The sequence below is a fragment of the Cnephaeus nilssonii genome (assembly GCF_951640355.1).
Source record: "Cnephaeus nilssonii genome assembly, chromosome: 4".
Classification (NCBI taxonomy): domain Eukaryota; kingdom Metazoa; phylum Chordata; class Mammalia; order Chiroptera; family Vespertilionidae; genus Cnephaeus; species Cnephaeus nilssonii.
Window position 1 is genome coordinate 12,141,420 of NC_137075.1, and position 25,289 is coordinate 12,166,708.

The 25,289-nt window shown below is 38.8% G+C and overlaps 1 protein-coding gene across 4 annotated transcripts in view; it reads left to right on the top strand.

The window, feature by feature from the left end:
* The window catches only part of ZNF438 (zinc finger protein 438), a 190,963-nt gene that overhangs the window by 35,285 nt on the left and 130,389 nt on the right, over window positions 1-25,289 (top strand). For all 4 annotated transcript variants that reach the window (XM_079768609.1, XM_079768608.1, XM_079768611.1 and 1 more), the window contains exon 2: window positions 5,380-5,439. The gene's annotated coding sequence lies outside the window, so the exon portion shown is untranslated. The remainder of the gene's footprint in view (window positions 1-5,379; window positions 5,440-25,289) is intronic.

A 25,289-nucleotide genomic window follows, 5' to 3' on the forward strand; every position in this document is an offset into this window, starting at 1 on the left:
TTGATCTATATGTCTGTTCTTGTGACAGTACCATGCTGTTTTGAGAAAAGTGGCTTTGTAATACAGCTTGAAATGTGGTATTGAGATCCCTCCTACTTTATTCTTCTTTCTCAGGATTGCTGTGGCTCTTAGGGGTCTTTTTTTATTCCAGATGAATTTTTGGAGAGTTATTTCTAGGTCTGTGAAATAGGCCGTTGGTATTTTAATGGGGAGTGCATTGAATCTATAGATTGCTTTGGGTAGTATGGACATTTTAATGATGTTGATTCTACCAATCCATGAACATGGTATGCTCTTCCATCTGTTTACGTCTTCCTCTATCTCTTTTTTCAGTGTCCTGTAGTTTTCCGCGTATAGGTCTTTTACCTCCTTAGTTAAGTTTATTCCTAGATATCTTAATTTTTTTGATGTGATTGTAAATGGGATTGCTTTTTTAGTTTCTCTTTCTGTAAGTTCACTATTGGTGTATAGAAAAGCCATAGAATTCTTGGTGTTAATTTTGTATCCTGCTACATTGCCGAATTCATTTATTAAGTCTATTAGTTTTTTTGATGGAGTCTTTTGGGTTTTTTATGTCCAATATCATGTCATCTGCAAATAAGGACAGCGTTACTTCTTCTTTTCCAATTTGGATGCCTTTTATTTCTTCTTCTTGTCTAATTGCAATGGCTAATACTTCCAGTACTATGTCAAACAGGAGTGGTGAGAGTGGGCATCCCTGTCTTGTTCCTATTCTTAGGGGAAATGGTTTTAGTTTTTGCCCATTGAGTATGATGTTTGCTGTGGGTTTATAATATATGGCTTTTATTATGTTGAGGTATGATCCTTCTTTTCCCACCTTGTTGAGAGTTTTTATCAGGAAAGGGTGTTGGATTTTGTCAAATGCTTTTTCTGCATCAATTGATATGATTATGTGATTTTTATCTCTCAATTTGTTTATGTGATGTATCACGTTTATTGATTTGTGGATATTGTACCATCCTTGCATTCCTGGGATAAATCCTACTTGGTCATGGTGTATGATCTTTCTGATGTACTGCTGGAGCCGATTTGCTAGAATTTTGTTGAGGATTTTGGCATCTATGTTCATGAGGGATATTGGCATGTAATTCTCTTTCATTGTGTTGTCTTTATCTGGTTTTGGTATTAGGGTGATGCTGGCTTCATAGAAGGAGCTTGGAAGTGTTCCTTCCTCTTTCATTTTTTGGAATAGTCTGAGGAAGATAGGTTTTAGTTCTTCCTTGAGTGTTTGATAAACCTATCCTGTGAAGCCGTCTGGCCCTGGTCTTTTGTTTGCCTGAAGGTTTTTGATGACTGCTTCAATTTCTTCCATAGTTACTGGCCTATTGAGCTGTTTAGATTCTTCCTGATTGAGTTTTGGAAGGTTATATTTTTTAGGAATATGTCCAGTTCCTCCAGGTTGTCCAGTTTGTTGGAATAGAGTTGTTCGTAGTATTTTTTTAACAATCCTTTGTATTTCAGCGGGGTCTGTTGTTATTTCTCCTCTTTCATTTCTGATTTTGTTTATTTGGGTCCTCTCTCTTTGCTTCTTGGTGAGCCTGGGTAGAGGTTCATCAATCTTGTTTATCCTTTCAAAGAACCAGCTCTTGGTTTTGTTGATCTTTTGTATTGTTTCTTTGGTCTCTATGTCGTTTATCTCTGCTCTGATCTTTATTATTTCCTTCCTTCTGCTTACACTGGGCTTTTCTTGTTGCTCTTTTTCTAACTCTTTGAGTTGTAGTGTTAGGTAATTTATTACCATTGTTTCTTTTTTTTTGCAGCAGGCTTGTAGAGCTATGAACTCCCCTCTCAAGACTGCTTTTGCTGTGTCCCATAGATTTTGGATTGTTGTGTTTTCATTGTCATTTCTTGCCATGGTTTTTTTTTATTTCTTCGTTTATAGCATGCTGTTTAGTCTCCATGTATTTGATTTTTTTGGATTGTTTTTATTGTAGTTGATTTCCAGTTTTATGCCACTGTAATCTGAGAAGATGCTTGATATGATTTCTATCTTCTCGAATTTGAAGAGACTTTGCCTATGTCCCAGCATATGGTCTATCTTTGAAAATGACCCATGTGCACTTGAGAAGAATGTATATTCAGTGGCTTTGGGGTGAAATGTTCTGAAGATGTCAATTAATTCTATCTGGTCTAGTGAGTCATTTAGGATTGATGTTTCTTTGCTGATTTTTTGTTTAGAGGATTTGTCCAATGGTGATAGTGGGATATTAAAGTCTCCTACTATGATTGTATTGCTGTCAATCTCTCCCTGGATATCCTCCAGGAGTTTTTTTAATGTATTTGGGTGCTTCTGTATAGGGTGCGTATATTTTTACCAGAGTTATTTCTTCTTGTTGGATTGCTCCCTTTAGTATTATGAAGTGGACTTCCTTATCTCTTGTTATATCCTTCCCTTTGAGATCTAATTTGTCAGATATAAGTATTGCTACCCAGCTTTTTTTTCATTTCTATTCGCTTGGAAAACCTTTTTCCATCCCTTCATCCTCAGTCTGTGTGCATCTTTTTTTCTGAGGTGGGTTTCTTGTAGACAGCAGATATATGGGTCTTGTTTTGTTATCCAATCTGTTACCCTATGTCTTTTGATTGTGGCATTTAATCCATTTACATTTAAATTTATTATTGATAGGTACTCATTTGTCGCCATTTTTATTCTATATTCCTGTCTTCCTTCTGCACTTCCTATTTCTTTTTTTTTATAGCAGACCCTTAAGCATTTCTTGCATTGCTGGTTTGGTGGTGATAAATTCCTTTAGTCCTTTTTTGTCTGTGAAGTTCCTGATTTCACCTTCAATTTTGATTGATAGCCTTGCTGGGTACAGTATTCTTGGATTCAGACCCTTCCTTTGCATGACTTTGTATATTTCATTCCATTCCCTTCTGGCCTGATGAGTTTCTATTGAGAAATCAGTCGCTAGTCTGATGGGGGTTCCTTTGTATGTAACTTTTTGTCTCTCTCTGGCCGCTTTTAAGATTCTTGCTTTGTCGTTGGTGTTTGCCAATTTAATTATAATGTGCCTTGGTGTCAGTCTTTTGGGGTTCATTTCGCTTGGGACTCTGAGCTTCTTGGATTTGTGTGGGTTTTTTCTTCCCTATATCAGGGAAGTTTTCTGTCGTTATTTCTTCAAACAAGTTTTCTATTCCTTGCTCAGTTTCCTTTCCTTCTGGAACACCTATTATGCAGATGTTGTTTTGTTTCGCGTTGTCCCAAAGTTCCCTTAGGCTCTTCTCCTGCTTTTTAATTTTTTTTTCTAGAACCTGCTCTACTTGGTTAGTTTTCCCCATCTTGTCTTCTTGCTCACTGATGCGGTACTCTGCTTCTTCTAGTTTACTCTTGATGCTTTCTATTGAGTTCTTTACAGCAGTGATGTCATTTTTCATTTCTTCTTGGTTCTTCTTCATTTCCTCTTGGTTCTTACTCATATTGTTGAATTTGTCATCCATTCTTTTCAGCCACCTTATGACCATTTCTCTGAATTCTTTGTCTGATAGGTTGCTTGCCTCTATTTCGTTTACTTCCTTTTCTGGTGATGTCTGCTTTTCTTTCATATGCGGGCTGTTTCTTTGTCTCCCCATGGTCTCTCTTCTCAGGATGTCTGGTTATGTAGTTCTCTCTCTCCTTATCCCTGGCGAAATCTGACCTTTCCGTGGTGGAGTGAAGAGCTTCTTTGAATCCGCGTGTTTGCGCCAATTGGGGACTGGTGTTCTGGGGCTCCCAGCTGTTCAGTGGTTGCTGCAGTTGTGGATTTTCAGGCTTCCGATAAGATCCATTTTCCATTTCAAGATGGCGAGGTTTCCTCTTCCGAGCCCTTAGCTCTGGTAGGGGATTCAGCTGCAGCCGCAGTGGGGGCTGCCCGGTCAGGGGAACCCCGTCCAGCAGTCCCCCACCTTCTCCTGGAGTTTAGCTCTCCCTTAGCTTGCCAACAAACACTCCCTGTGCGACCCTCAGCTGCTCCTTCTTTCTGCTCCGGGACAAGTCTCAGAACACGTCTGTCTATTCTGCCACCATTTTCTTATTCTGCAACTTTGTAGCCTTGTGCGGAGGCCAGGGCCGGCCAGGAAGCTTGACTTCCTCCATCGCTGGGGAAACCCAAGCCTCCTGCTCGCTCCGTGGCTGCAGCCATCTTGGTTGGGTTAATTTGCATACTCACTCCTGATTGGCTTGTGGGCATAGCGGAGGTATGATCAATTTGCATGTTTCTCTTTTCTTAGTGTAGATTTGTAAATGTTGAATAGTAACATCTTATCCAATGTATCAGCAAATATGTTCTTCCATTGAGTGGCTTGTCTTTTCATTTTGATGATGGTTTCGCTGTGCAAAAGCTTTTTAGTTTTATGTAATCTCATTTATTTATTTATTTTTTTGTTTCTCTTGTCCAAGTAGATATATCAGAAAAAATATCACTCTGAGGAATGTCTGAAATTTTACTGCCTATGTTTTCTTCTAGAAGTTTTATGGTTTCAAGTCTAACATTGAAGTCTTTATTTATTTTTTATTTTTTTAATATGTATTTTTATTGATTTCAGAGAGGATAGGAGAAGGAGCGAGAGAAACATCAATGATGAGAGAGAATCATTGATTGTCTGTCTCCTGCTTACCTCCTACTAGGGATCAAGCCCACAACCCAGGCATGTGCCCTTGACCAGAATTGAGCCCAGGACCATTTAGTCCACAGGCCGACACTCTATCCACTGATCCAAACCAATTAAGACTAACATTGAAGTCTTTCATTCATTTTGAGTTTATTCTTGTGGATGGTGTAAGAAGGTGGTTCAATTTCTTTTTTCTTTTTTTTTTTTTTTTGCATGTAACTGTCTAGCGTTCCTAGCACCATTTATTGAATAGACTGCCTTTACCCCATTGTGTTTTTACCTTCTTTGTCAAGTATTAATTCTCTATAAAGGTGTGGGTTTATTCCTGGGCTGTCCATTCTTTTCATTGACCTATATGTCTGTTTTTATGCCAGTGCCATGATGTTTTGATTACTATGGCCTTATAGTATAGTTTGATATAAGGTTGATGTAAGACAGGGAAATTCCTCCCACTTTGTTCTTTTTTTTTTCAAGATTGCTGTAGCAATGTGGGGTCTTTTGTTGTTCCATACAAATTTTTGGAATATTTGTTCTAATTCTATGAACTATGCCATTGGGGTATCTTGATAGCATGCCTTTGTTTTTAAAGACATATAATTCATATATGGAATTATTCTCCATTAAATTAGTTCTTTTGTTATCTTAATAAAAAGATTATATAGTAATTAAAAATGAAATTTTGGAATGAAAGGAAAGTAGTTTTACATATATTTGATAAAAATTGATTATTTGAATATGATTATAATAATACTTTATATTTTATTACAGGATTAATTAAAAGAATTTACCACATATCTTATGACTTTTTACTGGAGCCTTGAGAGATAGGTAAGTGACAAGCATTTTTTGAAGAAGTATTTCTGAAAGTAATTTGATCTAACAGTTTCCTGACAAAGTGAACAATGGAGCATATCTTTAGAGATTTACCTTTTTTCTTCTCAATGAAACATTAATAGAAATGTCATGTTTACGTTAGTCATAGTGTAACATTTCCCTATCATACAATAAATCATATTTTCCAAGGAGCTGCATTTTTAAATATATTTTATTGATTTTTTACAGAGAACAAGGGAGAGGGATAGAGAGTTAGAAACATCGATGGGAGAGAACCATTGATCAGCTGCCTCCTGCCCACCTCCTACTGGGGATGTGCTCGCAACCAAAGTACATGCCCTTGACCGACCGGAATTGAACCTGGGACCCTTCAGTCCACAGGCCAGTGCTCTATTCACCAAGCCAAACTGGTTAGGGCAAGTCTGTATTTTTATAATAATTATAATTAGGATATTGTTAATAAGACACACAAGTTTAGCATGTTCTAAAACGTAAAACACTGAAAACATGTCATTAAATACAGTGTGGTACCATGGATTGGATCTTAGAACTGATAAAATATATCCGTGAAGAAAATCCAAATAAAGGCTGTAGCTTAGTTAATAGTAATGTATCAATGTTAGTTTCTTAGTTTTGACAAAGCCATGGTTATGTAAGATGTTAACTGTAGGTGAAACTGGGTGAAGGGTATATAAGTTCTTTATAATATTTTTGCACCTTTTCTGTAAATCTAAAATTATTCCAAAACAAAAATTTAATTAAAGCAGAAAAATATCAAGGTTTATTGATTTGAAATTATAAGTGACTTTTCTATGTAGTAGTTTGAAAAATCAAAATTATTATCTTTTTAAAAATCCAAATTTAATGAATAGAGATATAGGGAAATATGCAACCATAGATTTCATAAGAGGTGTAGGACTTTATTTTTTGGACAGTGGTATGGGTGCTCATGAACACATCCCTGTACTTGGCTACAACTTTGGTCTGAGTCCTTCCAGGTACTTGTGTGTTCTTCAGTAGTTTAGTACAGCACTTTCTGTTATCACAAGCAGGTCCTTTAAATGGTTTCCAGAACACTGTTTTCTTTTCTTTTTTTTAATGTACTGTTAGTGACAAAAGGACTAGTGATGTGACTCAGTGGTTTGGAGTTGAGACTCTCTTAGTGTAGTTTGGTTCAGTCACACTTATTTGAGCTTGTAGATCAAGTACTAGATACAGATGACCTGTTGTTGTTAAAGATAATGAATAAAGATGAGTATAACTCTTAAATAACCATTTCCATAATTGCACTAAAATAATTTATTCCTATCAGATAATAGAAATGATCAGTTTCCAAAATGAACTCTAGTAGTATAACTCTTTTAAATTTCTATAAATATTAAAAGAGTATAAGAAGGGAACTCTGAAACTATTATATAACTTTTCATTAATAAAAGTAAAATAGCCATGCTTTCCTTATAAATGGTTTCCTGCTTCTATTGCCAACTTTAATGATTTTAGTTAAACTTAACTTTCATACAGGGAAATAGAAATACACTATACTTAAAGGATATAGACATTTACAACAAGAGACCTGGTCCTGAATGACTCTTACAGAATAATTGTTAGGCTTGGAAAGTTCTGTTTTTGCTTGATATTTATTCAGAATTGTTGTTATCAATCTCATGTTAATAGAATTCACACCTTTACTTCTTAGTTGTGTAACATAACTGTGCCAACCTTGGTAAAGAAGTTTAGAAAAATGGAGGAGAGGTTTTTTTTCAGGAGAGTTTAAATGTTATTGATTATATACCAGTTTATACAACTAAAAAAAAACAACACACTTTTTATCATTCTTCTATGCTAGAAGAGCGTTAAAAGTGTTGCTTTTAGAGACGTGCTTTATTATTCAGCTGACTGTCACTTTGTGATAATCTAAAGTATAAATGAGAATAGCTAAAATGTGTTGAGCACTTTCTATGTACCAGGCACTTTATTTACAACTAGAGGCCTGGTGCACAAATTCGTGCATGGGTGGGGTTCCTCGGCCTGGCCGGAGATCACGACTGATCGAGCCGTCTTTCCCAGTCCTGTTTGGGACAATGGGGGTCGACTGGCCAGGGAAGGACCACGGGAGGTTGGCCAGCCAGGGAGGAACCGCACGAGGGCTCTAGGGCATGTCCGGCCCGTCTCACCCAGTCCCCATCGGCCGGACCCCAGTAGCAAGCTAACCTACCAGTTGGAGCATCTGTCCCCTCGTGGTCAATGCATGTCATAGCGACTGGTCAAGTGGTCAACTAAACAGTCAACCTATCAGTCAGACACTTAGCATATTAGGCTTGTATATATATAGACTAGAGGCCCAGTGCACGAAATTGTGCACAGGTAGGGTCCCTAGGCCTAGCCTATGATCAGGGCCATCTTCTGCCCGCTTGCCAGCCCCCAGTTCGCCCTGCAGCCACCCACTCAGTTCCCCGTTATTCCCATTTGGCATGCTGCAATTGGAGCCTGTGGGCTGGGGGGAGGGACCAAGAGGTTGGCCATTCCACCCACTCACCAGTCCCCAGTCCCGCCCCCCCACCACCCACCCGGTTCCCCGTGGTTCCCCGTTCGCCATGCTGTGATCAGAGCCTGCAGGCTAGAGGGAGGGACCAAGAGATGGTCAATGTACCTTATAGCGACGGGTCGAGCGGTCGTTCCGGTTGTTCCGCCGTTATGTTCACTGGGCTTTTATTATATAGGATGATCTCATTTAATCTTCACAAATACCTATGAGATAGTTTAGAATTCCCTGTATAGATGAGGCTGAGAGACTAACAGATGTCTTCAGGCCAACCCTGAGGGTATGGGGCAGAAAGAACAAGTGCCCCTGGTGGCTGTACCTACAGTTTGGTTCATAATGTTAACAGCTTCCAGGAAATTCTGAATCCTTGAACGCCTGGTAAACTTCAGATACTTTGGTTCTTCTGGATAAAAGGATGTCTGATCACATTGGGTAACTGAGATTAAATTTTCCCATGGGTTAACTAGTCTGGAGTACAATCTCCATTTCTCTATTTCAACCTTGATCTGGCTCATTCTACAGTTCCCTAATATGTTAGTTGTTCTTTGTCACCTGACTAATTGCTGAATACTCACTTACTGTGTGCTTCATTGATCATATGCCAAGAACTTTTGGCAGCTCTGGAGAATATGATCTCAATGTGTCTCCTGGTCACAGTGTTGAGCCACTAGAAATTGTTAGTTGGGGTGAGTACTTGGATCCAGAAGTTAGGACACATGCCAGAGTTTAGGGATGGAACAATTGAGCAGCTGACACATAAAATGCAGCTATCCAGACTCAGTCAATAGGCAGGAGTCAGAAATAGAATAGGCACATGACTTTGAAAGGTGGTTTTTGAAGATTATGATGACTGGCTATGGACTTTATAATGTGTAGATATAAAATAATTTCAACTGCTTTTTGAGTAAGGATAAGTTGTCAACTTATTCATTATAGTGCTTATTACGCTGAACAGAAATCTCTGTAACTTCCCCATCTATCTATGCCTTTCTGTAGTTCTAAATCTCTAGTCCCTCTTATACTTGAAAACATAAGATACATATAAAATTTCCCTTTCTATTTCCTCTTTTTCATGTTTCCCAAAAGTTGGCATTCTTCAGGGCCCAGTCCTTGGCCACCTTCTACATTTATTCTCTATGTGATCTCATGTGATCCTTTGCTTTAAATGCCACCTGTCCTCCCAAACTTATTTCTTTGCCTTGATCTCTCCCATGTATTCAAGGCTCATATCTATGTCTGCCTAGCCAACATCTCCTTTTGAAAGTCTAATAAACATTTCAAACTTAGCATGTTTGGAATAGAACTCTTGAAATCCCCTCCCAAATCCTGTTTCTGCCTCCTCTTCCTTCATCTCGGTAAATGGTCCACCCAGTTGCTCAGGCCAAAAGCTAGATCTTTGACTTTTTTCTTCTTAATCTACATCCAGCCCATCAGTAAGGCTTAATTGTCCTTTTTTCAAAATATGTCCAAAATCCCCCTTTACTGCTGCCACCCCGCTACTACTACTTGAATATCCTATATAATCAAAGGCTAATATGCAAATTGACTGAACAGCCAAATGACCGGTCAGGTCACCATGATGCACACTGACCACCAGGGGGCAGACGCTCAACGCAGGAGCTGACCCCTGGTGATCAGTGTGCTCCCACAGGGGGAGCGCTCAGCCAGAATCCAGGCTTATGGCAGGTGAGCACAGCAGCGGTGGCTGGAGCCTCTCCCACCTCCACGGCAGTGCTAAGGATGTCTGACTGCTGGACATCCCCTAAGGGCTCCCAGACTGTGAGAGGGTGCAGGCCAGGCTGAGGGATGCCCTCCTCTCCCCCAAGTGCAAGAATTTCATGCACTGGGCCTCTAGTAACTTATAATCACCATTATACGTTCCTAGATGATAGTAATAACTGGCTCTCCTTATCTCCTCCCTGAACCTCTCCAATCAGTTTTCCATGTAGGAACAAAAGTGTTTTGTGTGGGGGTATTTTTTGTGTTTTTTTTTAATGTTAAGCAGTTGCTGTCATTGCCCTGTTCAGAACCCTTTAGTGGCTATCCATCACATCAGTATAAAACCCCAAGTCTCACCATGTTTTACCAGACCCTACATGCTCTGCTTGCTCACTTACATCCTACCATTCTGTCTTACTCACTGTTCTAGCCACAATTGCCTTCTTGCTTTTCTTTAAATTCTCCAAGTCCATTTGGAATCACATAAATCGCTCCTACTCCCCTACTCTACACCATCATTCTAAACAGTTCAGCCTCTAGCCTTTTAACAAGTGGAGGTAGATTTAAAGAGAAAAAAAGTACATATGCAAAGCTTTTTAGCACAGAGACCCTAGTAGGAGAGGTCATGCTATAAATGTTATGGTTTTATTATTCCAAGTTTCTCTCATGTGAATTGGTTTCAAGTGTAAGAGGGTCTGAATATTTAGTGCTATAGAAAGACATAGCTAGATCAGTGGAGAGAAGTGACAGAGAGAGATTTCTGCTCAGTTTAATGAGCACTATAATGAATACATTGGTAACAGTCATATCAGCATGAAAATAGGCTGGGCTGCTTCATAGGACAGTGACTTCTTGCTTTTCTTTGGGGTATAAAAATTGGGGTGATCCCCTCATGGGATGTGGTGGAGGAAAACTATTCTGAAGTGGAAGAGGGGACAGTTGATTTCTAAGATCTTCCCAATGGTGAGATGATATCTTTTAGAATATTTTTTTCAGAGTAATTATTTTTAATTTCTTCTCAGATTAATCTGCCGGTATTTATATTAGAAACATTTACCAATTTCACCAATGAAGCATAAAGCACTTATAGGTGAAGTTTCCAATATTTGAGATGAAAGAAGAGCTAATATCAAGTTTGATTTCCAGTCAGATTGGCCAAGTCCTCATCTAAGGAATTGATTACTTTGAGGCATTTTGTTCTCTCATTTTTTATATAAAACTTATTTTGATTGATTTCAGGTCTAAAATAAGCAATATGTACATACTAGACAAGTTCCCTAGTAGATTTTATTTATTAAGCAAAATTTTCCTGAGTTGTAGAAGTAAGGAATATGATATTTGGAAATAGCCTTTGGTCAGATTTTGCTAGCAATGGAAACTTCACCTCATCCTTGGCTTTAACCCAGAAGCACTTTGAGAAGTAGTGACTATGTTTGGATGTTTCATTGAGGGTGAAATAGTCATTTCCTTATCTTATCTTAGAAAGGCAAAAATAATGATTTAAGTAATAAAGAACTTAAAGTTATAAATGCTTTCAGTTGGACCTGAATAAGGCTATTCATGCAAATTCAAGTTTCCTGTAACCATTGAACTGTGGCACTTGGAATTAATGATATACTAAAGAATGGTTTTCAGGGTCTCTGTAATACTAAAGTATTTTATATTTTACTAGAGACCTGGTGCATGAAATTTGTGCATGGGGGGTCCCCTCAGCCCAGCCTGCACCCTCTCCAATCTGGGACCCCTCAGGGGATGTCTGATTGCTGGACATCCCTCTCACAATCCAGGACCACTGGCTCCTAACTGCTCACCTGCCTGCCTGCCTGATCACCCCTAACTGCCCCCCCTGCCAGCCTGATCACTCCTAACCACCTCTGCCTGCTGGCCTGATTGCCCCTAACTGAGCCCCTGCTGGCCTGTTTGCCCTCTACTTCCCCCCCCCCCTTGCCGGCCTCCAATTGCTCTCCCCCACCGGCCTGGTTGCCCCTAACTGCTCCCTGTCCACCCGCTGGCCTGATCGCCCCTCACTGCTCCCCCTGCCGACCTGGTCGCCCCATGCAGCCTGCTGTTCGGTCTTTACTGTTACTGTGATGGCGTCCCGGACAATTTGCATATTCCTCTATTACTAGTATAGACTAGAGGCCCATTGCATGAAATTCGTGCATTGGTGGTGGTGGGGTGTCCCTTAGCCCAGCCTGCACCATCTCCAATCTGGGATCCCTCTCACAATCCAGGACTGCTGTCTCCCAACCACTCGCCTGCCTGCCTGCCTGATTGCCTCTAACTACTTCTGCCTGCCAGCCTGATCACCCCCTAACCACTCCCCTGCCAGCCTGATCGACACCTAACTGCTCCCCTGCCGGCCTGGTCACCACTAACTGCCCTCCCCTGCTGGCCTGATTGCCCCTAACTGCCCTCCCCTGCCAGCCTGGTTGCCCCCAACTGCCCTCCCTGCAGGCCTGGTCACCCCTAACTGCTCTCCCCTGCTGGCCTGGTCCCCCCCCCAACTGCCCTCCCCTGTCAGACTGGTTGCCCACAACTGTCCTCCCCTGCTGGCCATCTTATGGTGGCCATCTTTTGTCCACATGGGGGTGGCCATCTTTGACCACATGGGGACGGCCATCTTGTGTGTTGGAGTGACGGTCAGTTTGCATATTACATTTTTATTAGACAGGATTGCTTTGGTAGTTTATATAAGTCATCCTTTGGTAGTACCAAAGGATGACTTATATAAAAGTTGCATCCAGTCAGTCATTGCTTCTTGCAACACCAGGGCCTACCCCAAACTAGCATATGCTTGGCACGATGTACGGAATCAGCATCCTGATGAATACACTGTTACAACTTTTAAGGAAGGCCTGAACCCCTTAACATGCTTTCACCTTGAGTGTCTTCTTGTTTCTCTGTTGTCCCCTGGTTTCTGATTTTGCTGCCCCCTTTCCCATTATTTCTATCTCTGTCTTTTAGATTGACTCTTTTTTTTCTTGGCCACTATTTAGATTTCACTTAAACAAAACTGCTATTCTAACCAAAACAAACAATTTGGATTATTTCCTGTATTGATATTCCTGTCTTGACTTGAGCCAGGGATCCTCCTAGAAGGTGAGATAGACAGTTATACCTTCTTGGTTCTAAAGATAACAGAAACATTACATAACTATCATGGTTCTTGATGTCTTGTACCTAGGCAATTGAGAATAATTTTTGCACCTGGCTTTAGCAGAAAACTAACATATCCACAATCCTTTTAAAGCCAACAGCCAGGGGGAAAGCAGTTGTCAAATGTAGTACACTTGTCTTTTTTTTTAATTCTCACCTGCAACCTAGATACATGCCCTGACCAGGAATTAAACCCACAACCTTTCTGTGCACAGGACATTGCCTAGCCAACTGAGCCACTCTGGCTGTGTTGGGCTCTTGTACACTTCTCTCTGCCAAACTCAGCTACTTAACAGCAGATCTGAGAACCAGGAATGAAGTGAAAGAGGTTTTTTTTTGTTTTGTTTTGTTTTTAAATATATTTTATTGATTTTCCACAGAGAGGAAGGGAGAGGGATAGAGAGCTAGAAACATCGATGAGAGAGAAACATCGACCAGCTGCCTCCTGCACAACCCCACCAGGGATGTGCCCGCAACCAATGTACATGCCCTTGACTGGAATCGAACCTGGGACCTTTCAGTCCGCAGACCGACGCTCTATCCACTGAGCCAAACCAGTTTCGGCTGAAAGAGGTTTTTAAACTACATATAGCGGATGTCTGAAAGTTCATACCTTAAAATGGTATATTAGGTTTACTTAACGCCTCTATTTACTTGTTTTTCCTCTTAATGATAATAGCAAACACATAAATAACACTAAGTGTTCTAAGTGCATTATGTATTTTAGCTCATTTAATCTTCATGGCAACCTTGTGGGGGAAATACTATTATAATTCTGATTTAACAGATGAGGAAACTATATCTTGGATAGGTTGCATCATTTCTCATAGTTACATAGTTTGTTTTGTTATAGCTGGGATTCAAATTTAATTGTATAACTACCTGTTATTTTTGATCCTTTAATTTTACTCATAATTCTAAGAAACCTGGTTAACTGATTTCTTATACCACAAATTTCAGAGAATGTAATAACTCTGGATTCCCACTGCTTTACAAACTATAATGTACATATGAATCACCTGGATATCATGTTAAAATGTAGATTTTGATTAAATCTGTGGTACATTTCTAACAAATTCCAAGGTAATGCTGATGCTGTTGATCCATGGACCCCACTCTGAATAGCAAGAATTTCAATACATTCATATTCTGTGTTTGTTAGGAACAGGTCTGAGACTAGGAAGAGATGTGTGGGGCACTTAAGATGCTCCACTTACCTTTTCCTAGTGATACGGGAAATTTGGACTGGAACGCGTGGTGTTCCCCTGGGCAGGATGGTTTTCCCAGGCTTTTTTCCAGTGGAGTTGAAGAATGGAACCACAGACAAAAGGTGGTATAATAAAGGTGGAAATTTTTTGAGAAACAAGCACAGACTCCCACTTGGGGAGGAGGAAAGAGTCCCACTGAGTCCCTTTTTCCTAAGGTTTTTAAAGGCTGCAGATCTTTGTGCTTTGATATCCCCTCTGATTGGTCACTATCCCCTTCTAATTTGGTCACTATAGCAACTCCAGAGTTCAAGTCTCACATGACATTTCCTCAGTCTTCTCCCTTATTGTTCTATTCCCTCTGGGCTTTTTTTCCTCTTTCTTTGAATGAGAGGTTTCCTTCCCTTTGTTCTGTAAATATGTACTTTTTGCTACTCCCAGTTCCCTTGTCCTATGGAAATGTACTCTTTTGCAACTCTGTAGCACTGTGTTTTTTCCATGGACTCCTTAATTTTTAAAATTTCCTAAACCTGCCTATTTCACCCCTAAAAATTCATTTTACTAGTCCAGTCCCTGGTTAAGAATTGTGTTTTTAAATAACATTCAGTGACTCGCAATTATGCTTACAACATAATTAAAAGGAAATTTAAAAAATGATATCTGCACTATTATCTCAATTTAAATGAAGTGTGTGTGTGTGTGTATGTATGTATGTATGTATGTATGTAAGTATATGCTTAGCAAAACTCTGAGGAGATATGGCAGATATTAACAGTTGTTATCCTCTGAGTGATAGGTTTATAGATGGTATATTTTTTATCTTTATATATTTGGCATGTTTCAGTTTTCAATAATATGCCTGCATAATTTTCTAGACGTAGTTTATTATTATTAACATTATTAAAACTTTTAGATAACGATACACTCAAACTTGATTTATTACAACAGAGCTTAGAGGAAACATTTGCTTTCTGCCACCTGCATACTTCTCTTCAACCTCCCCCATTATTTTTCTCAAAAAATGCATAAGCTATTTAAAGGTTTAGTGGGGGCTTCTCTTTAGGGTTTCAGAGCATCTGCCAACAAAGATAATAAAAGGCAAATATTTTTAAGAAAGGGGGTAACGAAATACTTTTTATGAATAATTATGGGTTAGATGTGGAAACATTCCATTTTTCAATATTTACTGGTATATATTTTGCATAAGCTTCTGGAGAGGCAAAATCTATGGTTGGTTTTTTATTTTATTTAATTCCTGTGAATATAAAATAAGTACCTTTTTTTTTTAACCTTGCCTTCTTTTAGTAAGGTTAACCTAGCAGGTTTTTAGGAGATCTGTTCTTCTTTCGACCATTAAAGTTCAGCAACCTGAATTTAGAAGTGAAGTGCCTAACCCTCACTATGGAGCAGGGAAGGAAGTAATAAGGAGACAGAACAGAAGAGCCTGGTTCTTTTAAAACGTCACCTCCTGGAGAGGAGTTTGTTGGGAAGAGAAGGAATTCCTGGAATCGGTCTAGGGGTGCTCCTGAGCATCTGGTTTAATACCAAACTTTGCATACATAAAATGAAACCCCAAGAAGCTGGCAAATACAACTTGATAAATGGAATAATACCAAGTCAGTGTAAGATTGAGCCCTAGAATAAAGGTTCCTCTATACAAACCCTAAGATAGCTTAAAACCAAGCCTCAAAAGAATCATATTAATTCACAAGTAGCTATCTTCCAGAAGAATTCCATCACTCTTTAAACAAATACAAAAAAATCCAGCACTCAGCAATATAAAGTTCACAGTCAATTGCATCCAATTAAACATTACTAGACAAAGAAGTAGGAGAAAAATACCATAACAGGAGACAACAGAAATAGACCCTGAAATGACAGGGATGATAGAATTAGCAGATAAGTACATTAAAACAACTATTGTAAATCTGGTCCACATATATATAAGCATAATGAGGAATGAAATAGAAAATATAAAAATGAAAAAAATTGGAACATCCAGAGATAAAAAGTACAGTAACTTGAAATGAAAATTTTTCTAGATGGGATTAAGTGCAGATTAGATCTTTCAGGAGACAAGATCAGTGACCTTGAAAACATGGTAAGAATTTAACCAAAAGCTTAGAGAGAAAAGAAATTGAAAAAGATGTACAGCAACTTGGTGTCCTATAGGCTAATAGCCATGGGTCTAACATAAGTGTAAGTTGAGTCTCAGATTTGGGGGGAGGGTGAAAGAGAAAAAAATATTTAAATAAATAATGGCTGAAATTTCCCCAAATTTGAAGAAAACTATAAACCCACAGATCCAAGAAAGTTATACCCCAGATAAGACACACACACACACACACACACACACACACACACACACACACACACACCTCAAAACACTATAAGAAAAATGCTTAAATTCAGTGATAAAGAAAAACTCTTACAATTAGGTAGAGAAAAATAAAGACATTACATACAAATGAATAAAGTTAAGAATGGCAACAAACTTGTCATCAGAAACTGTGCATACCAAAATGCAATTTAATGGCATTTTTCAGGTGCTAAGAGAATTGTCAACCTTGGATTTTATATCCAATAAAACTTAAGAAAATAAAGGAGGGAGAAATAAGAACGTTTTTAGACAAAAACTGATACAACTTATGACCAGCAGATCTACATTACAAGAAATATTAAAGGAAGTTCTTCAAGCAAAAGGGAAAAATAATACCACATGGAAATTTGGATTATACAAAGGAATAAAGAATGGTAGAAATGATTCATATGTGGATAAATATAAAACAGATTGTTTCTTCCTCTTTGACTTTCTTTAAAAGGTAACTGACTGTTTAAACCAGAAAATAATATCAGTGTCCATTTAGTAGGGTTTATAATATATGTGAAATTAAAATGTATGACAACAAAACTCACAGAACGGGGTGGGGAAAGGGAAGTATATGATGGTAGGGGTCTTCTACATGAAGTGATCTAATATTATTGAAGGTGGATTATAGTAAAAAAAAACATCCACTAAAAAGGTTCTTGAAAAAGAGTTATAACTAATAAGAATGAAATTGTTAAAAATAATCCAACAAAAGACAAGTTTTAACTGATGAATTTTATCAAATATTTAAAGGAGAAATAACTCAGAAAATAGAGGAAGAAGGAACACTTTTCAGTTCATTTTAGGAGACCAGCATTACACTAATACCAAAACTAGGTAAAGACATTATAAGAAAAGAAAACTGTGAACAAATATCTTTCATGAACATAGATGAAAAATTTAACCATTAGCAAATAAAATCCAGCAGTATATATAAAAAATGGGTTTATTCTAGGGATGCAAGGTTGGTTTAACATTGGAGAATCCACTAACATAAATTATCACTTTAACAGAAAAAAAAGTGGAGGGACTATATAATACTGTCAGTAGTTGCATAAAAAACATTGGACTAAATTCAATTTATGATAAAATCTCAAAACCAGAAACAGAAGGAACATAACCTGATAAAAATAATCTATACCTAATTTTTAGCTAAAATCTCATTTAATGTTAAAAGATAAAATGCCTTTTTCCCTAAGATAGGAAACAAATCAGGTATGACAACTCTCCTCCCTCTGTCTATCTATTATTGTAATGGAAGTCCCAGCCAGTGTAATAGGCAATAAGAAGTAACAAATGTCATATAGGCAAGGCAGAATGGAAACTCTTTATTTGCAGACATGATCATGTCTAAAGAAAATGCTAATAAATCTCCAAAAAGCCATTAGCATTTGTAATTGGATTTATCAAGATTTCAGGATACAAGGTAAATACATAAAATCAATTGTATATGTATTTCCATTGATCTATATAATCTACATACTAGCAACGAAATTTAACATTTATATGGAAATACAAAGGCCCTAGAAAAGTAAAAAAAAAAAAAAATGACAAAAAGGACCAGTATTAGAAGGTTTTTACTACCTAATTTCAAGACTTCCTTTACATTTTAAAACTTTCTTATTAAAGTAATCAAGGTAGTGTTGGCCTAAGGAAGACCTATATTGATGAAACAGAATAGAGAATCCAGGATTTTTATGGCTTTGGGTCTAACATTTAAGTCTTAATAATCCATTTTGAGTTTATTTTTGTGTATAGTGTAAGAAAGTGGTCTAGTTCCTCTTTTTTTCATATGTCTATCCAATTTTCCCAGCACTACTTATTGAACAGACTGTCTTTACGCCATTGTATGTTTTTCTCTCCTTCGTCAAATAGTAATTCATATAAAGGCATGGGTTTATTTGTGGGTTCTCTATATATCGTTTTTATGCTAGTACCATGCTGTTTTGATTGTTCTGGCCTTGTAGTACAGTTTAATATCAGGTAGCATGATTCCTCCCACTTTGTTCTCCTTTCTCAAGATTGCTATGGCTTTTGTGGTTACATATAAATTTTTGGAATATTTGTTCTAGTTCTGTGAAACGTGCCATTGGTATCTCGATAGGAATTACACTGAATTTATAGATTGCTTTGGGTAGTACAGACATTTTAATTACGTTAATTTTTCCTATCCATGTACATGGTACATGCTTCCACTTGTTTGTGACTTCTTCAGTTTCTTCAGTGTCTTATAATTTTCTGAGTACAGTAGGTCCTCAGGTTACGTCGGAGATCTGTTCCTACGTCCGCACGATATAACGTGATTTCCGCCTTAAGTCGGAACCCACCTGCATAAGCACCTATGTCATTCACATGGAGCACATACACAGCAGTAAGGAAGTGGAACAGTAAAAAAAAATTAAAATAAAGATAACAATTCCTGACCTTTACTTGTGGTAAATAAATAATAGAAAACATAAAAGCATATATGTACATATGTCAAAATGACAACTTTTTTTTTTTAATAAATAAATGGGAGATGGCGTCGTAACCACGAAACGACGTACAAACAGTCCGACGTAACCCGAGGACTGCCTGTATAGGTCTTTTACATCCTTGGTTAAATTTATTCCTAAGTATTTTTTTTTCTTGCCATTTTAAATAGGATTGTTTTCTTATTTTCCCTTTCTGATAATTCATTATTAGTGTGTAAAATGCCACTAATTCTGGAAGTTTATTTTGTATCCTGCTACTTTACTGAATTCGTTTAAAAGTTCCAGTAGTTTTTTGTTGGTATCTTTAGGGCTCTCTATGTACATTCTCATGTCATTTTCAAATAATGTCAGTTTTACTTTTTTTCTTTCCAATTTGGATGCCTTTTATTTCTTCTTATCTGATCACTGTGGCTAGGACATTGATCAGATAAGAAGTGTTGAACAAGAGTGGTGAAAGCAGACTTCTTATTTCCAACCTTAAGGGAAACATTTATAGATTTTGCCCATTGAGTATGATATTGACTATGAGTTTGTCATATATGGCCTTTATTACATTGAGGTATGTTACTTCTATCTCCACTTTGCTGAGAATTGTTGTTATATATGGGTGCTGGATTTTATCACATGTTTTTTCTGTGTCTGTTGATATGATCATGTGCTTTTTATCTTTTATTTTGTTTATGTTATGTATCATGTTTATTGATTTGTGGATATTGTCCCAACCTTGCATCCCTGGATTAAATCCCACTTTGGGGATTTTAGTGTCTATGTTCATCTGGTTTTGTGATTAGGATAATGCTGGCCTCTTAAAATGAGCTTGAGTTTCTTCCCATTTCTTGGATTTTTTGGAATAGTTTGAGAAGGATAGGTGTTAGTTCTTTGAATGTTTGGTAAAATTCACCCACAAGGCTATCCAGTCTATTGTAGTGTTGTTTACACTAGCCATGATTTGGAAACAGCCCAAGTGTCCATCAGTAGATGAGTGGATAAAAAAGCTGCATTTACACAGTAGAATAGTACTCGGCCATAAAAAAGGAAATGGACCTGAAGAGCATTATGCTAAGTGAAATAAGCCAGTCAAAGACAGACAAGTGACATATGGTTCCACTCATATGTGGAATCTAATAACAAAATAAACTAACAAAATAGAAACAGACTCATAGATTAATTAAGAACAGACTGACAGCTATCAGAGGGGAGAGGAGTTGCAGGGATAGGCAAAAAAAAAACACAAAAAAAACCCACAACAAAACAAAACTCATAGATATTGACAACAGTATGATAACTACCAAAGGGGAAAGGAGGTGGGGGGAGGTAGAAAAGGGTATAGGGGATAATAAATGGTAATGGAAGGAGACTTGACTTGGGGTGGAGAATACAGTACAATATACAGATGATATATTATAGAATTGTACACCTGAAACCTTTATAATTTTATTAACCAATGTCACTCCAATAAGTTCAATAAAATTGTAAAAAAAAGTCTTATTGTGTCTTGTTATAAAAATGTCATAATAATAAAAAAAATAACTAAAACAACAACAAACCAAATGATAACTACACTTGTGAACATCTATTTGGAATAGGAAATGTAGTTATTTAAGAATAAAATAAAAAAATTCTTTAAAAAAAATAAAGAATAGAGAATCCAGAAATAGACCCACACGTGTAGATAGATGGTCAATTGATTTTTGACAACCTTGCCAAAATAATTCAATGTAGAAAGGATAGTCTTTTCAACAAATGTACTAGAACGCCTGGATATCCTCCAAATGAAAAAAGAAAATTAACCGTAACCCTTACCTCTCCTATATACAAAATAACTTGAAAGGATTCATATCTCTAATTATAAAAGGCTAAAACTATAAAACTTTAAGAAAAAAAATCACAGGAGAAAACATTCATGAATTTGGGATAGGCAAAGATTTTTTAGGACACAAAAAAGCATGAACCATAACATAAAAGTAAAATTGACAAATGGTAGTCCATCAAAATTTAAAATTTCTATTCTTTAAAAAACAGTTAAGAATATAAAAAGACAGTCTTAAACAGAGACAGCATATTCTCAACACATGTATCTGACAAATGACTTGTGGCCAGAATATATAAAGATTTCTTACAGCTTATTAATAAGACAACCCAGTTAAATAAATAGCATAAGAAAATAATGAATGACCAGTGCAGCAGAGGAAAAGGGGTTTAACATTATTAGACATCAGAAAAATGGGGGTTAATACATTGAGATACCACTATATATCATCGAAATAGCTAAAGTTAAAAATTAAAAAGGAACAAGTATTAGGTGAGATGTAGACTGATTGAAACTTTCATATGTTGCTAGTGGGAAAGTAAAATGATAAAACCATTTTAGAAAACAGTTTGGCAGTGTGTTAAAAATTAAACATCTATAATATGCTAATTAGACCAGACATCCTTCCCGACGACCTTCCGGACGACCTTCCGGACGAAGCCGGGGCTGCAAGAGCCAAGGCGACCGCGCAGTGAGCGGGGGCTGAGGCAGAGGAGGTGGCGGCGGCAGGGGCAGAGTGCATCGAGCCTCTAGTCTATAATAATAAAAGCATAATATGTGAATTAGACTGGAAAGCTGAACGACCTTCCGGACATCATTCTGGACGTCATTTCCAATGAAGCCATGGCGGCGGGGGCTGAGGCAGAGGAAGTTAGGGGTGATCAGGCAGGCAGGCGAGTGGTTAGGGTGTGATCAGACAGGCGGACGAGTGGTTAGGAGTGATCAGGCAGGCAGGTAGAGTGATTAGGGGCGATCAGGCAGGCAGGCAGAGTGGTTAGGGGTGATCAGGCAGTCAGGCAGGTGAGTGGTTAGGAGTCAGCAGTCCTGGATTGTGAGAGGGTGCAGGCCGGGCTGAGGGACCCCTTCCCTTACCCTCCCCGCCCCCCCTCACCCGTGCACAAATTTTGTGCACCGGGCCTCTTATTCTTACTATAAGACCCAATAATTTTACTTCTAAATATTTATCCAAGAGTAATGAAAAAGTGTTCACAGATACATTTGTACAAGAATGTTCATGGTGGCTTTATTCATAATAGCTCCAAGCTGGAAACAGCTTATATGTCCATCAACTAGTGACTGGATAAACACATTGTGGTGTATCCATGCTATGGAAAATTATCCTATATAATAAAAGCCTAATATGCAAATTGTCCTCTCGACCGGGAGTTCCACCGGGAGTTTGACTGCTTGCTATGACGTGCGCTGACTACCAGGGGGCGGCATGGAACATGGAGGGCATCGGTGATGTGGCACTGGCAGCGGGTGGCAGTGGGGACGCTGCCGGCCCTGATGGCCACTGACAAGAGCGGGACCGCAGCAGGATGGTTGGAGCTGGTGAGTGGGTGGTGACAGGCCAAGGCGGGTGCGAGTGGGGCCCAATTGCCCTGTTGATCGCCCTGCAGATGGTGACCAGCGGCAGTGGTGGGGGGTGGAGCCGCTGCCCAGCTCCCAGGCACTCAGAGAGCCAGGTGGGGGCCCGATGACTCAGGCGGAGGGGGCCCTGTGGGAGCCTGGGGGTCCAGGTGCTTCCCAGGGCCCAGAGGTCAGCTGGGACCTGACCTTCAACTCCAGACGCTTGCGCTTCAATCACCAGCCAGGCCTTAGTTTCTGAACCCGTGCCTGAATTTTGTGCACCTGGCCTCTAGTTCAACAATAAAAGGGGATAAAGTACTGATACACACAACAACGTGAAGGACTCTCAAAAACATTATGATGAGTAAAATAATCCAAATACAAAAAAAAAAAATACAAAGTATGAATCTGTTTAGTGCTCTGGGTTATTATATCGGGAATGCTAGAAAAGCTAGATTTAATCTATAGTGACAATAAGCAAATAAGTTGTTGCTATAGCTGAGAGTGGAGTGTGATTGGCCTGGATGCGGTACAGGGAACATTTGGGCATGATGAATGTGCTCTATGTCCTGATTATGGTGGTAATTATATGGATATAGGTGTTTATAAAATTCATTGTAATGCACACTAAAAATGTACATATTTTATTGTATATAAAATATACTTCATTAATATAAAAATAACTTCAGTACGGTTTTTTAAAAACTTATATAAATGTTGAAAGTTGTTTTACTAACAAAAGATTAACTTCTGACTAATGTTTGAAGACCTCTGTGTAAGGCTGAAACTTAATCGACCTGAAAAATCCATTTAGATAAATCAGTAATCACAATATAAACCAGAATGCATGAATTAAATATCCTTAAACAAAGAAAGAGAGATGAATTCTCAGTATACTTTCTAGTCTATGATTTGATGTTTTGGAATGGGGCCCTTGCATCCTTAGAATTCATTGATGTACTTTTCTAATTTATTTTAAATAATGTTTGTTCGTGTTTTTGGCACTAAGAATCCAGCTGAAAGGAAGTAATTACATATAATTTATTTTTTATTGTTCTTTTCTCTTTTTTTTTTTTTTTTTAACTAGAAAGAATATGTGGAAGACACCCTAATGTTCCTTAGAATCTATTCTTCCTTTTAGGAATAGAAGCCCTAGATTTTACCTGAGCACATACATGGATGACCATCTAGACCAGTGGTCGGCAAACTCACTAGTCAACAGAGCCAAATATCAACAGTACAATGATTGAAATTTCTTTTGAGAGTCAAATTTTTTAAACTTAAACTTCTTCTAACGCCACTTCTTCAAAATAGACTCACCCAGGCCGTGGTATTTTGTGGAAGAGCCACACTCAAGGGGCCAAAGAGCTGCATGTGGCTCGCGAACCGCAGTTTGCCGACCATGGACCTAGACAGTACATCTCTCTGCTTCTTTTATAGAAGGATATGACTTTGTGATTGAGAGGTGAATGGTAGTGTGTGTAAGGTTACCTCCTTAAAAACAAGCCACTCGACCTAGAATTTCTTTTTTCTTTCTCTGCTGGTTGGAGGTTAGTTACATCAGGTATAGCTGTCACCTAAAAGAAATAGAAGCTATATGGAGGATGATAGGGTCAGCCTGCCTCCCTGAATGATCTTGTGTAGCACTCCTCCCCCTGCCACACTGTTTTGTGACATGAAAAAGGAAATTTTCTTACTTGACCATTTCTGAGGATCTTTGTTATGGCAGAAAGTTTATACCCTAATAGAAAATGAAAGCATTTAAGACTTCTGTGTTTTTCTCTGTGAACTGTATGGCCATTTTTAATATATTTTGGTGTATATTCTCAATTAACTATTTCTAAAATAGCATAGGATTGTATGCCAAGAATAATGTTGATATAGTAGTTATTTAGAGAGTGTTTCTCAAATTTCCAAGTTATGTTTAAACTTTATGTAGTAACTAGAGTCCTGGTGCATGAAATTCATGCACGGGGGGGGGTGGGTGGGTGCGGTTGTCCTTCAGCCCAGCCTGCACCCTCTCCAATCTGGGATCCCTCTCACAATCTAGGACTGCTTGCTCCCAACCGCTCGCCTGCCTGCCTGCCTGCCTGCCTGATTGCCCCTATCCGCTTATGCCTGCCAGCCTGATCACCCCCTAAACACTCCCCTGCTAGCCTGATCGACGCCCAACTGCTCCCCTGCCTGCCTGATTGCCCCTAACTGCCCTCCCCTGCCAGCCTGGTCACCCCTAATGGCCCTCTCCTGCCAGCCTGGTCGCCTCTAAGTGCCCTCCCCTGCTGGCCCAGTCACCCCTAAGTGCCCTCTCCTGCTGGCCTGGTTGCCCCCAACTGCCCTCCCCTGCTGGCCCGGTAATCCCTAACTGCCCTCCCTTGCTGGCCTGGTCACCCCTAAATGCCCTCCCCTACCAGCCTGGTCCCCCCCAACTGCCCTCGCCTGCAGGCCTGGTTCCCCCCAACTGCTCTCCCCTGCTGGCCTGGTTCCCCCCAACTGCCCTCCCTTGCAGGCCTGGTCCCCCCCAACTGCCCTCCCCTGCAGGCCTGGTCCCCCCAACTGCCCTCCCCTGCAGGCCTGGTCCCCCCAGCTGCCCTCCCTTGCAGGCCTGGTTACCCCCCAACTGCCCTCCTCTGCAGGCCTGGTCGCCCCCAACTGCCCTGCCTTGCAGGCCTAGTCCCTCCCAACTACCTAAATATTTTGTTTTTCAGCTTTTCTGTAATTACTGTTTATCTGTTCTATGAAAGGCTTAAATATATAAATCAATGATTTCTTCTATTAATTTTTATTTACATTTCTGTCAGTTTTTGGTTTGGTATGTGTGTTAATATATTATTTACTGTCAAAATCTCAATTGAGGATTATACATTTTATCAGAATGATATGACTTTCTAATTTATGCCTGGTGCTTTGTTTTTTAGCAGGCATTAATATTAGTTTATGTATCTCTGTACATCTTTGTACTTCATGTTATATTTATCTTTTCATTTCTTTTAAATAT